Consider the following 16,188-nt stretch of genomic DNA (forward strand, 5'->3'; position numbering starts at 1 on the left):
GGTTAAACCACAGAGCCTAGGACTTGCCAATCAGAAGGTCGGCGGTTCGAATCCATGCGATGGGGTGAGCTCCCGTTGCTCAGTCCCTGCTCCTGCCAAACTAGCAGTTCGAAAGCACGCCAGTGCAAGTAGATAAATAGGTACTGCTCCGGCGGGAAGGTAAATGGCATTTCCGTGCGCTGCTCTGGTTCGCCAGAAGTGGCTTAATCATGCTGGCCACATGACCCGGAAGCTGTATGCCGGCTCCCTCGGCCAATAAAGCGAGATGAGCGCCGCAACCCCAGAGTCGGTCACGACTGGACCTAATGGTCAGGGGTCCCTTTACCTTTACTAAGGAAAAGTGGGACATTCTGGGATCAAATAAGAAACTGGGACAGCTTCTGTAAATCCTAGACTGTCCTTGGAAAATAGGGAGACTTGGAGGGTCTACATTTTGAAGCGTCATAGTAATAATAATAATAATAATAATAATAATAATAATAATATATTTATACCCTGCCCATATGGCTGCTCCCAAAAGAATATTAAAAAACATGATAAAACATCAAACATTAAAAAACTTCCCTAAGCAGGGTTGCCTTCAGATGTTGAATACTACAACACTGTAGTAAAGCAATCGTGAAACCTATGGCAAACATGCTATGTTGTGATAGTATGGAGCATACTGGCTGCTAAGCATGCAAATATGAATGAGATCAAGATGGGAATTGCTATTATGTCAGCTGGTGCCACAGAAGTAACGGTGGATCCCTAAAGCAGGAGAATGCAGCCCTGTCCTAAGTGGGAGTGTGATCGTCAAACGTCCGGGGGCCCTGTGTGATCGCCACAAAAGTAGTGGCGGGTATTGATGTTATCCCACCCCTGCCACCACTTTTGTGGCGATCACACAGGGCCACCGGACGTTTGATGGTCTATTGATCCCTGTGCCACCACTGTGATTGCTTCCCCGCTGCCACCAACCCGTTTCTCTCGAGTCCAGACAGTTGTTAACATTAAACCAAATAAACAAGTTTATTTTATAAGCTTTACAAGTTTATGTTTTCAGATAATTTTTCTTGTCAGTTTCTTAATCTTAGGTTCTTACCGGCCTATACCTTCCTAATAACTTCTAACTAATTATCCCAATTGTCTATCTGACTCCTCCTAACAGATTCTTTCACTCTCTCACATCAAACTATCCCAACCCACAGATGTATCCTCACTCTCCCTTCTCTAACACCTGACTGACTCTCCACAACTCTAACTCTAACTCTAACTCCTCCCCTTCGGTTCCCACTTGCCAATCACTTCACACTCATTTAACCCTTTCATTATGACCCAGCATGATGTCACCTAGGAGGGCAAACGCCATAGGGAGGAGCCATGATTACTGAGTATTCTCTCCCAGATGAGGTATTAATATAGAGCGCCATGGCATGCAGAAGAAGAAGCATGTTGCATCAGGTCAGAGGTCCATCTGTTCTTGAGTTCTGTTCCCAACCAGGACCTAAAGCTGATGGTCTTCATCTGCTGTTCATCCCCACTCATGTACCATTCAGAGATACACCCTGGCTTGCAGTTCCACCCTTCGTTTTCGTGGCTAAAAGTCCCTGAAATGAAATAGTCATATTCTGCACAGTTTGGGTCCAAATTAAGCTAACCAGTGGAATGTAAGTGCAGCAAATTGAGCCTTACAAATTAGTTTTAATCATTTTCTAGTACAATCTAACCTAGTGACTCATCACTGAGGCTTTTTTCAGCCAGAACTCAGTTCCAGCACCTTGTAAGTGGGCACCATTGCCATTATAAGAGAACAACCGAGGTGATCATGGTGATTTCCGGCACCTCTTTCTTTAGAACAGTGGTTCTCAACCTGTGGGTCCCCAGATGTTGTTGGACTACAACTCCCATCATCCCTGAGCTCTGGCCTTGCTAGCTAGGGGTGATGGGAGATGGGATCCTCATAACAGAGGGTCCTGGTTGCGCACGGGACCCAAGAGCTCACCTGATAGGGTTAGAATGGCGGGGAGGAGCAAGAAGTCCTGGCCATTCCCCTGGGATCACACCAGGCGATTTTAGCCAATCCCCAGTGTGTGGCGTGATCCCAGGGGCTTTAAAAACAGCAGTGTGATGCAAGGAGGGGCACTTGCTTTGCACTGTTGAACACCCGCCCAACCTCCCTAGTTTAGGTAGAGTCGCTTGGCCTTTCTTTGGTTTGGGTCACCTGTTTTGGAACAGGGGCTGGGTAGGAATTTTTCCATTTGGAAGATTGGCTTTAGCCATTTGGTTTTCGTCTACCCCTCAGCAAATCGTCACAACTTGTAAGGTGGCGGTTAGGCAATGGCTCAGTTGGATTGTGGGGAGGGGAGGTGCGGCCATCACCTGCCCCTCCAGGAACTGGGTATTCCGTAAAAGGAATCTGGGGGTCCTGGATCTCATCCGAAGTCCGCTTGAGGGACTAGGGCCATGCCAGGACCACAGGAACCCCGGGGTGAGCTTCGGTTGGTCCTCATCGACCTAGCTCCCTCGTTTGGTTTACCCCATTAGATGATTGCCCTGAGAGGTGGAGCCAGTTATAGCGGGGAGTCAATGCCTAAGCCAATACCGCTCACGTGATTGTATTTCAATAAAGTTGTGGCCAAAAATTTTGCCCCAAAACTTAAACTAATATAAGTGTCCGTGTGTATTTATTTTGGGGGTGGGTCTCGGGGCCTCGAGATGCATTTGTAGTTCAACAACATCTGGGGACCCGGAGGTTGAGAAAGGCTGCTCTAGAAGAATAGAACTGGTCCTCACATATTCTGCCCGGTGTATGAAGCTGCTCCTTCCTTCTATCGCAAGTTCGCAAGTGTTCATTTTTGCTTGGAGTGAGCCCAGAGTTTTAATATTATGAGTGAGAGAGGGAAGAAAGCCCCACTCTCCACTACTATATTCATAATTTTATAACCCCCTCTCCCCACTGTCCTCCCTTTCCATGCTCCCTCTGTTCTGTTATTGAACTGAAGGTAGCCTCAATCAGTCAGCAAACAAGCCATAGATGGAGGCGGGCATCGCAGTGCCTGCTGTGGCAGAGCTTGATCTTAAGGAACCATCAGGATTACAGATCATTGCCTGGCTGAATGATGTCTTTCCTGGAGGAAGCTTATTAACGATGCTGCACTCTGAGGCTTGGCTTCGAGTAATAATTCTTTTAGCCGCACAAGGGAGCTTGTCACTGCAATCATTCTTCTTCACCGCAGGAGCCGAGTAGGACCTTCCATGTGAATCGAAGAGCAAGCCACTTATCTCCTGTAACTAACTCTGTGTTGGCCGTTTCCATAAAGAAAGTTTTCATTTCCTTCCTTGCCTCTGGAAACCATATTTTTAAATGTTGCAACCTGTGACCCTCCAGACATTGTGGGACTGGAGCTGATGGAAGGTGTAGTTTAATTTCTACTTTAAAAGACCAGTACATATTCCAGTGGTCGGGGTTCCCTAGTACTCCAGATATTTGGACTGAATATGAGGAAATATGAGGAAAGCTGAAGCACTCCTTAACAGCAGGGCCTCTGGTATTATTTACAATACCTCTATATCTGGCTGGGGCGGCAGGGATAGGACAACTTTTCTGAAAATCGACATGGCTTGTTGCAGAATGATGTTTTTACAGCGCCTTAAATTATTTCCATTCTGTTCTGTTGACGAAACAGCTGGCTTGCTAATGCAACGGATAGCTATGAAAGAAGCATTTCAACTTGTTTAGAAAACTTAATTTTAAGCATTTGTGATTTAAAGAATTGGGGAATTTTACTTCCTCAGAGTTAGGAACGGAGGAATTTGTCAGTTTTGGTTTCTTTCAGTTCTAATTTTTCCAATCATAAATTCAGTCCTCTACATTTCTGCAGCAGTTTACAAATTTGTTTACATTTAAAAAATGATAATAATAAATCATCATGAAAACTCATTAGCATCTTTATTCTAATTTCTTCTAACCCAGACATTTTTGCACGCAATCCCCCCATTACATTGCATTTTAATGTGCTATTTTCATTCATTTTAAGAGTGTTTTCTGTTTTTATGATGAATTTTAATTGTTCTTGTTCTCTGTGTGGTTCTTAAAAAACATTCTTTGCACACCACTTAGAAATTCTGAATATTATACGGTACTGTTGTACCTCAGAAGTCGAATGTTTTGCGACTCAAACATTTTGGCTCCCAAATGCCACAAATCCGGAAGGTAATGTTCTGCTTTGTGAACATTTTTTGAAACCTGAACGTCTGACGCGGGTTCCGCCGGTTCTGATTGGCTGCAGGAGCTTTCTGCAGCCAATCAGAAACCACACCTTGGTTTCTGAACGTTTTGGAAGTCAAACAGATTTCCAGAACGGACTCCATTCGACTTCCGAGGTACGACTGTATAACTGTATGAACATCTGAAATGAAAATGAAAACAAATTATTCACACTTTTCTGTAAAACATACATTTTAGCACACATTGTTTGGTTAGACAACTATAGTGCAAAATCTGGAGAAATGGGAATTTGAAGGACAGCTGTGTGTTAGCGCGTAAAGTGTGAATTCCTCACTAAAATGCAAACAAGCTAAAAATTTATCTTCCCCATCCTCACACAGTGTACAAGATAAGAAGCTGGGCTGCAAAGCAGGGAGAGGCAGTTCTCTGGCCCACGACCAAACTATTTCATGCTGGGAATGGATCGGTCCAGATACAGGCGTGGCCAACCTTGTTGGTCAGTTTCCTTTTTCTCATCCATCTTCTTCAGCCTCCTTGACACCCGCTCAACTACCTTCTTCCAAAGATGTTATCTGTCAGCCACAGTTTGCCTGCTTGACTAAGCATCAGCTCAAACATGCCCCGGACTGACGGATCTTTCTGACTTGCTTCCCTCTGAGGCTTTTGCCGGGGGAGGCTGCCAAGGATGGCAGCCTGGGAAATCAAAGCAAAGAAAGCTCACATTGAAAGGGGGAAACCCGTTTTTACATCTCCTTGCTTGTATTTTGCTTTCCAGCGAGTCGAGCCTTTGATTCCACCAACGGGTGGCAAAAGCGAGGGGGACAGAGGCTGCAGTCCTTGCGTACTGTTGGGTCATTGTCCTTATGTCATTGGCTGGAAGAGGGAGCACAATGAATGTTCCGCACAGCAATTCTTATGGGGGTGGAGAGCCAGTGTGGTGTAGTGGTTAAGAGCAGTAGACTCGTAATCTGGTGAACCGGGTTTGATTCCCCACTCCTCCACATGCAGCTGCTGGGTGACCTTGGGCCAGTCACACTTCTCTCTGAAGTCTCCCAGCTTCACTCACCTCACAGGGTGTTTGTTGTGGGGGAGGAGGGAAAGGAGAATGTTAGCCGCTTTGAGACTCCTTCGGGTAGTGATAAAGCGGGATATCAAATCCAAACTCTTCTTCTTCTCTGCTGGTTGCCTAGCAGGTGGGTTGTGGTTGCTTACTGGGAGGGTGTCAGGGACTGGGCAGAGGAGGAATGGTGGAGACCGCCTCCCCAGCCTGACCTTTCCAGAGAAGAAGGAGACAGTTCAGAATTGCAACTGGGAGGGAGGTCACCAGCTCAGAGGCAAATGAGGGGAAAAACTGGGAAATAATGGGAGAGGAGGAGGAGGAGGAGGAAGCACCAGGGCAGGGACAGCTGATGCAGTGTCTTTAGAAAGCATTCCAAGGGAGCTTGCAGCTGTCACAGATTACAATCGTGGGAATGGACTTGTGACCTTGTAAGACAATGTATTCAGAGGCTTTGTTGTGTGCTCTCTGTAAAACAAGTGCCCTACTGGAACAGTTAAGTGAGAAGATGGATTTGATGACTAATGCGGCCAGAAATTTTGAACAGGCAGTGGGAAACTATGTGGAGCCCACCCAGGAATTAGATCAGGAGTGTGTCCTGACAGAGCAGATGAGAGAAGAGGATGTTGCTGAATCTTGGGCACCAGAGATGGAGGGAGCTGCGGCCTTGCAGGAACATGAGTTTTTGGATTCGACAAATGAACTTGGAAAAAGCCAGATTTGGAAAGATAAAATTTGGATTGGTTTGGAAATGGGGGGTTGGATAGACCCCCCTATGCAGGGATGTTTGGACTTACCGAGTCTGGCAATGGGCCGTGAGATGTTTGGAGCTGTGGGGGCTCTCAATTTTGGAGGGATTCTGAAACATGTTTTTAAATACCACATGCTGTTGAGTCTGGACTATGGAAAAGGGGCTGATTTGTTGAAAAGGGTCAAAAGCATCACCAAGCTGGAGTTCCCACGAGTGAAAGGAGAATATGAAGAAGAGCTGCGGAAGGGACATGGAAGAGATTTAAGGGCCTCGGATATAAGGTTACCAGGTTAATGCGCTAGATCTATGGGATAAAAAGGACTGACAAAACCCGGGACCAGGAGGAAGGGACGCTGGATGAAGATTGGATTGTTTCTATTTCTTTTTTTTTATTACCAGGATTGTTTTATAAAATTGATAAATGTTAGAAAAATGTTGGAACGAAATTACTTGGCTCTAGCAAAAATATTTAAAGAATTAGGTAAGAATATTATGGTTGTGAGAAGTCGGCAAAAATAAGATTTAAGTTTTAAGTTTTTAAGGTTTTCTATAAGATAAGATGAAAATAGATTAAGGTAATGTAATGACAGAATATTATGAAATATGGAAAGGATTTGCTGCGATAATTATTAACTAGGATACAAAAAAAGGGAGGAGGAGGTCAAAGAAAGAAGGTAATGAGAGTTGAGGATTTGAGAATGATGGATTGATTTTTGTCTGTTTGCGGTGTATTTTTGTTTTTTGAATTTGTATTGTATTGTTTGATGTGGTTTGTTTTTTTCTTTGTTTTTTCTTTTCTCTTTTTCCGCTTTGTTTTTTCTCTGTAATTTAAAATTTTTTTTAATACATATCATTAAAAAAAATAAAATAGAAAGCATTCCAGACCCCCCCCCCAGAACACGGTGGGCCTTGAAAGTAGGAGAGCAAAGAGCTCAAAGGCAGAAGGCACTTCCCAGCACCCATAGCGATGATTCATGAGGAAGTGGGAGAGACGGAGCGGGTGGGGTTTCACTCGTAGCAACGCCATTATTCCAAGAGGCCACATTCCCAAGCCTCTCTCTGTGAATATTGAATAAACGCAGATGGTAAGGGGTCTTCTTGTCTTGTCTGTTCCTAGCAACCTGCCGTCGGGGTTGGGACAAGCAAGCAGGCAGGAAGGTTGATGAAGTGCGAATGCGATGGCAGAGCCAATGCGGTGCTCCTGCCAGTGTGACTGCACCGCGCTGACCTCGCCACCATCTTGCTCCCTCCTGGTAAGTAACAGCAACCCACAAGTCTGCTATGCTGCGGCGCTGTTCCCATGGCCAATATCTTCTTTTAATGTTTACTCAGAAGTTAGTCCCATTCAAGAAGGGGTTATCTTTCTTCCTCTCCACCACTCTTGGCTCCTCATTGGCTGGCTTAATTGGCAGATTAATTACCATTTCTTCACCTGAAACGTATCCAAGATCTTATATCCAATTTTTTATCTTAAGAAGTGGAACTAGAAGCGCTTCACGAAGACAGCATCCAGGAGATCTGAACTCACTCGAGGGCGTGTTTTCGGGTTTCGGGTTTTACGGGTTACTTCTGGGTTTCAGCGCTCGCACTTGCACATGCGCAGAAACACTAAATCACACTTTGCGCATACACAGAAGTGCCGAATCACGACCTGCGCATGTGCAGACGTGGCAGTGCGGGTTGCGCACGTGCCTCCCACACGGATCCCGTTCGCAACCCGAGCATCCACTGTACATTGAAGTCATCCTTTTCTTTGATTTTATTTTTTGCTGAGATTTTAGCCATTTGTTATTTTTTAAAGCCCTAATAGAATGTACCAGGCAAATCCCGCAGTAGCTATATGAAAAGATTCAGAGGTGCCGGGTTGTCCGCAAGATTGTGGGGACCGTCATGCAGGTGCAATATGCGCAGGGCTACCTGAAATGCGGGCCTTGTCTCCTTAAAACAAATATCGAGGAGGCCGAGGTACCTTTGGCCCCCTAGAAGCACACCTGAAAAGACGCCCCTCATGCCAAAACCCACACTCCTCCAGAACCCCTTTTGTAAAAGGTGATGGCTACCTTGCAAGAGAGGATTTTCTGTACGTTACAGATGTTTGCAGTATCAGTGGATCAAGGCAATCCAATATCTTACGGTATATCATAGCTGTCAACTTACAGATTTGAAAATAAGGGACCAGCAGCCTCGAAAATAAGGGATCAGCAGCCAAAATAAGGGATTTTCCAAGTACAGGTTTGTTCGACTTCTGAGCCCCTCCAAGCCAAAGGCAGAAAGCCCAGCCAGCAGCCAAACGAAGCCTCAAGCGGTGGTTCCCACAGCGCAGCAACCCGGCAAAGGGGATGCAGCAAGGAAAACCACTGTCACCTCTCCGCTAGGAAGCGCTGAGCAAAGGAGAGTCCCCAGGCAACGCAGCTGATTTGATCAGCACAAGGCATGCAAGCTCCATCCCCCAGTCGTTCTTAGACTCCTTATTGGGTGAGCAACGCAGCCAAGCAACACAGTTGGAGCCTCCCTCCTCCCTGGCCGGCAGGGAGGGAGGGAGAGGAGCTGCTTCCTTTGAAACCCGGGAAATTTAAGGGACATCATCAATAAGGGACAGCAGCAGGACACGGCGCTGGGATAAGCGACTTGCCCGCCAAATAAGGGACGGTTGACAGCTATGGGTATATCAACTGTTTTGCATTCAGAAAGTGTCCATAATAAGCTACGGCCCAGCAATCTGGCAGGATTTCTTCATTACAGCACTCCAAACATCCCATCACTTTAAAAGAAAATAACAAGCAGAGCAAGGAACTCAAGGAGCAGAATGAACCAGCAAGTGACCTCATACAAATTACGATCATCCTAGTATGTAAATATGTTTCATATTCCTGAGATCTGTCACACGCCAGAATGTTTTTTTAAAATATTCGCCAAGAAATAAACCATATTGGAGGAAACAAGTCCTTCCTTCCTTTCCCTCCCCTCCGCTTTTGCCACTTTTGCAAAAGTCAAAGCTGATGAGTTTATGTCTCCACCCGGGCCATTTCTTAGATCCCATTGCATAGTGGGAATGGACTCAGTAAGTAACTATACAGCCTTTGGGAGACATCTGAAGGCAGTCCTATAAAAGGAAGGTTTTAAAATGTTAAATGTTTTATTAAGTTTTTATATATGTTGGAAGCTGTCCAGAATGGCTGGGGCAACCCAGTCAGATGGGTATTATTATTATTATTATTATTATTATTATATTATTATTATTATTATTATTATTATTATTATTATTATTATAATTTTATTGAATAGGTAAAGGTGAAGGGACCCCTGACCATTAGGTCCAGTCGTGACCGATTCTGGGGTTGCGGTGCTCATCTCGCTTTACTGGCCGAGGGAGCCAGCGTACAGCTTCCGGGTCATGTGGCCAGCATGACTAAGCCGCTTGTGGCGAACCAGAGCAGCGCACGGAAATGCCGTTTACCTTCCCGCCAGAGCGGTACCTATTTATCTACTTGCACTTTGTCGTGCTTTTGAACTGCTAGGTTGGCAGGAGCAGGGACCGAGCAACGGGAGCTCACCCCGTCGTGGGGATTCGAACTGCCAACCTTCTGATCGGCAAGTCCTAGGCTCTGTGGCTTAACCCACAGCGCTACCCGTGTCCCTAATTTATTGAATAAGATGTCCCAATTTTCATCGGGGAAATGTTGGAGGGTATGTTATGGTACAGGCTTTGTTTCCCAGGATCACTTAAATAAGTATATGGTGTTTGTATATCATGAAAAGTTCACCCTCAGACAGAAAAAATATTGAGCAAGTTTTTGGGGTGCTCTTCCAGCTGAGGTTGTTGTTGTGTATTCGCCTTGCCTTATTCACTGAATTTTTCACAGAGCCCAGTTCATAAATTGCTCCTGTTCATAAAACAAGCTGCCTTTAAAAAAGAAAGAAAAAGCGGAGGCTGTAATTCATTGTCTGTCGTGTCACAAGTAAAAAATATATAATTTCCCCAAAAGGTTCCTGGCAGGGGGAACAAAGCACAGCTTGGGAGGGGGCGATGCCTCATTTGCCCCACCCTGGCCACAGTGGTAAATCGACTGCTTTCGTTCAGCCAAGTAACTTGAGATCTCATTTAGTATTTTTCTGTTGTGAACCGCCCTGTGACCTTCTGAGAAAGGGCGGCAAACAAATTGAATACACGAATAATAATAATAATAATAATAATAATAATAATAATAATAATATATTATTTATACCCCGCCCATCTGGCTGAGTTTCCCCAGCCACTCTGGGCGGCTCCCAATCAAGTGTTAAAAACAGTACAGCGTTAAAAACTTCCCTGAACAGGGCTGCCTTAAGATGTCTTCTGAATGTCAGGTAGTTGTTTATCTCTTTGACATCTGATGGGAGGGCGTTCCACAGGGCGGGTGCCACTACTGAGAAGGCCCTCTGTCTGGTTCCCTGTAGCCTCACTTCTCGCAATGAGGGAACCGCCAGAAGGCCCTTGGCGCTGGATCTCAGTGTGCGGGCTGAACAATGGGGGTGGAGACGCTCCTTCAGGTATACAGGACCGAGGCCGTTTAGGGCTTTAAATAAATACATCACTCTTTATAATCTCAAATAACCAGAAAGTGAAGGAATACCTGTCAAGCCTTAAAGTGTGCGTACGAATGAATTTTTATTTGCATTTCCTTCAGATTTCCATCTGCTCATTTCCATTCTCTCAAAACGAAGAAACACCTCCTGTTTAAGCATGTAGGTCATTGCTTGTGCCAAGCTGCGGCATAACAGAATGATGTGAATTCTGGAGATAAGACCCTTTATGGCAACAGAATGGTTCTGGACCAAACACATCAGACGGAATAAAGGGCTTGGAAACTAGATGAGACAAACTTTTGATTCTTCTGCAGAAAGCTGTGGCTCAGAAGTCCTCCAAGTACTGAAAACTATGACCCTTTACATTTTCCCTCAAGTTTGCTAGAACTGCCTTGCTGCTGTTAAATCTGCAAATCCTCTTACTTTTATCTCCTGGCCTCAGTGCTATCGATGGAGGTACAGGTGGCACCAGCGACTTGGAGTGCCTTAGACCAGCTTAGGCTGGTTCTCTAGCTGTAGCCCTTTTTGGAGAAAGCAGACCTAGTCTCCTTTACACAAGCTGCATTCACATCCAGACAAGATTACTGAAATGTGTTATACTTTAAAAACCCTTTTCAGAAACTCCAGCTGGTACAGAATGCAGCCAGTTTCCCTTCCCACCACAGCAGTACCTATTTATCTACTCGCACTGGTGTGTTTTCAAACTGCTAGGTTGGCAGGAGCTGGGACAGAGGAACAGAAGCTCACCCCGTTGTGGGGATTCGAACTGCCAACCTTCTGATCGGCAAGCCCAAGTGGTTCAGTGGTTTAGACCACAGCGACACCTGAGTCCTGTATTCCCAGTATGAAATATGCACAAGCCAAGAGAGAAAAGGTGAGACCACCTTTACCCAATTTGCAGATCAAACTTTTCCTAGTTATGTTGGGAAGTTGTTTGTCCCATATAGAGCTCACCAACTTGCCATATCATTTTGCTAATCACTTTAGGGGAACTGCAACCAGCAAACTAAAAAATTGTTTCTTTATATATGTAGGGAACCCCGCCCTTCAATAAGTACCCAAGACCGAAAGATAAATTTTGGTGGTTGTTCTTAGTGAACAGTTTTACAATACCAGTTCAAATGACGATTTGACCAAGCAGCTAAATCTTTCTTTACAGTCCCAAAGGATCATAATTCTTCTAGCCTAGTTGGGATTCAGAAGTGATTATGTTAATGCATAGGTAGCTCAATGGCTTTGCTGTCTGTTGAAAAGCAAATTGTAGTTGCAAACATCGCTGTGTCTCAATCCAAGTTGTGACATTCAATATTTTCTGACTTGAAATGATTTATTTTGAGGCCAGAGACTGCACCATATTGATTAAGTCCCAACACAACTGCTGGTAATGATCTTTCAAGATGAGATAAATAGAAAATCATACCATCAGCATAAAGTGCAATTTTGTGGGATGTATTTTCAGTTGGTTGTCAGCTCTCATGGTCAAAACAACGTCTGCTTTTAAGGTGCACAGAACTGCTAAGAAGAGGAAAACCCCAATGGGTACCTGTCAGGGAACTGAAATCGGAGCCAGAGGCGGAGGCAAGGCTCTCAAGCGATGCTGGAGAGGGGCCCAGCAGGGAGAGAGGCAGCTCATCAGCTGGGGAAGGAAATCAGCGTAACACCAGGGATAAAACGGGGCAGATGGGGGAATTGGCGAGGGGGCTCCAGGACTCCTCGCCAGAGACCAGCGGGGAGAGCACAGGTCCTCCGCTACCCACACCCTCCCTGCGCAGAAGACTTCCGCGCAGGGAGAGTAGGAGGAGACTTGGGGTTAAACAGCTTTTATGCTGGAAAAGGTTTAAGAAATGCCCACTGACGGATTCTGCTAGCGACTGAGGCAGCCACGAAGTGAAGGGCTGTCCAGACAGAAAAGGTTTAACAAGGCAACCTAGCCAGGAATGGCGGCAACTTACGCACGAGCAACCCCTATATTTATTACAGTACCCCTATTCAGTGCTTTTTTTAAAAAAGAAAAATAGCTGCTGGTACAGTGGTACCTCAGGTTACAGAGCTTCAGGTTACAGACGCCTCAGGTTACAGACTCCGCTAACCCAGAAATAGTATCTCGGGTTAAGAACTTTGCTTCAGGATGAGAACAGAAATTGCGTGGTGGCAGCGGGAAGCCCCATTAGCTAAAGTGGTACCTCAGGTTAAGAACAGTTTCAGGTTAAGAACGGACCTCCAGAATGAATTACTGTATTTTTCGCTCCATAAGACGCATCAGACCATAAGGTGCACCTAGGTTTGGGAGGAGGAAAACAAGAAAAAAATATTCTGAATCCCAGAAGCCAGAACAGCAAGAGGGATCTGGCTTCTGGGATACCGTGTGGCTGTTCTGGCTTCTGGGATAACCGTGCCAAGCCTCTTCAGGGCAGCAGGATGAAGGCTCCCCCTACCCGAAGTGGCTGCGTGCAGCTAAGGCAGAAGCCAGGACAGGCGTGTTGCTGAAGGGGCGCTGCACAGTTCTCCTTCTCTGCGCAGACCTCTCCTTTGCAGTCTCCTTCTGTTCCTCCTCCCGCTTCACTGAACGGGCGTTGTGCAGCTCTCCCTCTCTGCACAGCGCCATTCGTGCCATAAGACGCACTCACATTTCCCCTTACCTTTTAGGAGGAAAAAAGTGCGTCTTATGGAGCGAAAAATACAGTAAGGTGGTGCTAGTACTGCGTACCCTTAAGCACTGCCCCATTTGAAAGAAACCTTTGGGATGTCCACCCATTGATAATTGATTGCTTTAAGACTGGTGATAGAAAAACCATACTAAAATCTAAGCATTGTATTCTACATGGAGTGCTGCAACAGCCTCTGCCAATCTGGTTCCCTCCAGATGTTTTGGACAACAACTCAGCATCTTCTGGCTGGGGCTTTCGGGAATTGTTGTCCAAAACATCTGGGAGGCACCAGGTTGGCCAAGGCTGTATGTCCAACTCGGCCGAATGCCTTGTCAGCATCTGTTGACAGGAAGGAATAAGGGAATTGGGTTTTGTTTCACTGAATAAATTATGGAAAGTGTCCTCCTGACAGAGTCCATCTGCTGCTGCTAAGAAGCAAGTCCACCTTGAGTTGTTATGTATCTACAAATGTATTAATCCAATTTGCAAGGATTGCGATAAATGTTTTTGCATCTTGATTCACCGAAGCAATATGTTTCTAGATGTCTCTAGACCTAAGATATTATTATTAAGATGAAGTATGATGGGGAGAGAGAGAGAGAGAGAGAGAGAGAGAGAGAGAGACGAAGGGCCTCTCCAGACTGGAGGGTGGGCTTTTTTGCAAGTGTATTCTGCAATGTATCATTGACACAACAAGAGTGCATTAGTGGTGAATTTTACTGGACTGTCCACATATAATTCTGATTTTTTCAGTTGTTCTGCATTGCTTCCCCAATATTACTGCTGTGCTGGGCCCGGGGGTTAACCCGAGCAACGCGGTCCAGGTCCAGTCCCAAATCCAAGGGTTCCGCGAGGAGTCAGTCTGACAGGGCAAGGCAGGACACAAGGCAGGAAACCAGGCAAGGTCAGGCACAGGGTCTCAGGCAAGTTCTAGCAAACAGCAATGTTGCTCCCGTAAGCTGGGGCGGGGTCCGACAGCCTTTTATCTTTGTCGGGGTAACGGCCAGTCCTGATCCTCCGGTGACTCACCTCCCTGTCTTGCCCAAAGGCAAGCACTCCTCCTGCGAGTACTCAGGTCTCCCCTTCTCTCAGACCTCAGTCTCTGCAGCTCGGGAGATGTTGGTGGGTTACTAGACCCAAAGGCCACCTCAGCCTCCCCTGACCAAACTGGTAGAGGAGCAGCTGTAAGTGATGGCCCAGCTGAAGGCATCGAGGTCATCCCTGCATCTGGAGCCAGGGCAGGCTCAGGCCCCTGACTCAGCCCAGCTGGTGCTTGTTGCAGGGGAACCTGTGCAGACTGGGGCTGTTCAGACTCAGGCCCCAGACTCGGTTCAGATGCCACCTGAGGCAAAGGATCCGGTGCAGACTGAGACTCCTCTGGTTCCGAGTCTGAACCCGAGTCCCAGGCCATCACAACTGCATTTTTGACATCTGAAGGGGCACTGTTGCACTTGCTGGTATCCATCTGTCATGAGAGACAATTGAGTGTGCCTTCTCTCTGGGGCGCAAGCCTGGGCAGTGTGCGTGGAGGTCCTGTGCTGCCCAGAAGACAAGACCCTCCTCTTGGCCTCACTGATGTGGTCCAAAGAAAAGCAGAGAAATATATTTGTCACCAGCCTGGCCACAGGAGTGATACAAGGTGCCATCCAAATGCCTTTGGACTCCCCTCTGGATTTGTGTAGGATTTACTCCTTAGAGAGGGACGCGGGTGGTGCTGTGGGTAAAACCTCAGCGCCTAGGACTTGCCAATCACATGGTCGGCAGTTCAAATCCCTGTGGCGGGGTGCACTCCCATCGTTCGGTCCCAGCGCCTGCCAACCTAGCAGTTCGAAAGCACCTCCAGGTGCAAGTAGATAAATAGGGACCGCTTACCAGCGGGAAGGTAAACGGCGTTCCGTGTGCTGCGCTGGCTCGCCAGATGCAGCTTATCACGCTGGCCACGTGACCCAGAAGTGTCTGGCTCCCGGCCTATAGAGTGAGATGAGCGCACAACCCTAGAGTCTGGCAAGACTGGCCCGAACGGGCAGGGGTACCTTTACCTTTACCTTTACTCCTTACAGAAGCCTGAAATATATCCTGGCCCTGGGCATGGGGCCAAGCACCGCCATTGGACTTATTCTTAACCTTGTTAAGGATAGCAATTTAATTTGCTGACATTGTAAATGCTTGTATGCATCACTATGTTTTTAAATTTGATTGGTTGGTAACTGAATTCTAGAGAGTTCTCTGGCAATTCTCATGTGATTGGTTAATGCTGGTCACATGGGAGGTATCTAGCGAAGGAGAGACTCCATTTATGTGAAGCCAGATGACTGTGTCTTAGAATCCACTGTGAACACTGCTAAGTTGAATAGAGTGTTGGGAGTGCTTCTCCTCTGCTTGAAAAAAAGAGAGCAAAGCTGCAGGTGACGGTAAAAGTGGAAATCTCTCATAGGAGCTGCAAGACATGGCCTAACTGAGATAGAAGGCTGAGGGCTGAGCTCCAGAAAGAAAGGAAAATACAGTTGTTTGGAAGTTAGAAGAAGAGACTAAACCCATGCTTGGTGAAGCATGTGACTGTAAATATTATGTTTTAATTATTCTATAACTACAAGTTTCTGCAAGTAATGTTCAATCTGGACATTGGTATAATTTCCAAAGAAGGATGTCAATCATATATATGATTTCAGCTTGTTAGCTGCATTTTCACTACCATCAGTTCATCAAACCTGTGCATATTAGAATTAATTAATAAAATGCTTATGAAATTTCATGAGGACTTAAAAAAAACATTGCAGACTGATGTCGAAATGTAAACTTGAGATGGGAAAATAGGAAACTGAAATTGTTGGACTTACCCATCCCTCCTCCTTGGTTCACACTCAGTGGCTGCCTAAGGACCCACACTGACAACAACAAATACTAGCATTTCAAAGGAAACCCCTCTATGCCTGACAAGGTGTTATTTTCCAGCTTT

At 46.0% G+C, this 16,188-nt stretch overlaps 2 long non-coding RNA genes across 3 annotated transcripts in view; one reads left to right on the forward strand and one right to left on the reverse strand.

The window, feature by feature from the left end:
• Positions 1 to 1,358: 1,358 nt before the first annotated feature.
• LOC308466111 lies at positions 1,359 to 3,317 on the forward strand. The gene is made up of 2 exons (XR_013980674.1): positions 1,359 to 1,649; positions 3,219 to 3,317. It is a non-coding gene; the product is annotated as an uncharacterized lncRNA (long non-coding RNA).
• Positions 3,318 to 9,815: 6,498 nt separating this feature from the next.
• Positions 9,816 to 16,188, reverse strand: part of LOC308466318 — a 29,952-nt gene continuing 23,579 nt past the window's right edge. Inside the window, exon 3 of one of the 2 annotated variants that reach the window (XR_013980734.1) lies at positions 9,816 to 9,922. This is a non-coding gene — a long non-coding RNA (uncharacterized lncRNA). The remainder of the gene's footprint in view (positions 9,923 to 16,188) is intronic. The other variant, XR_013980735.1, reaches the window with a different exon arrangement.

The sequence above is a fragment of the Podarcis pityusensis genome, assembly GCF_964106645.2.
Source record: "Podarcis pityusensis genome assembly, chromosome: 17".
Taxonomy (NCBI): domain Eukaryota; kingdom Metazoa; phylum Chordata; class Lepidosauria; order Squamata; family Lacertidae; genus Podarcis; species Podarcis pityusensis.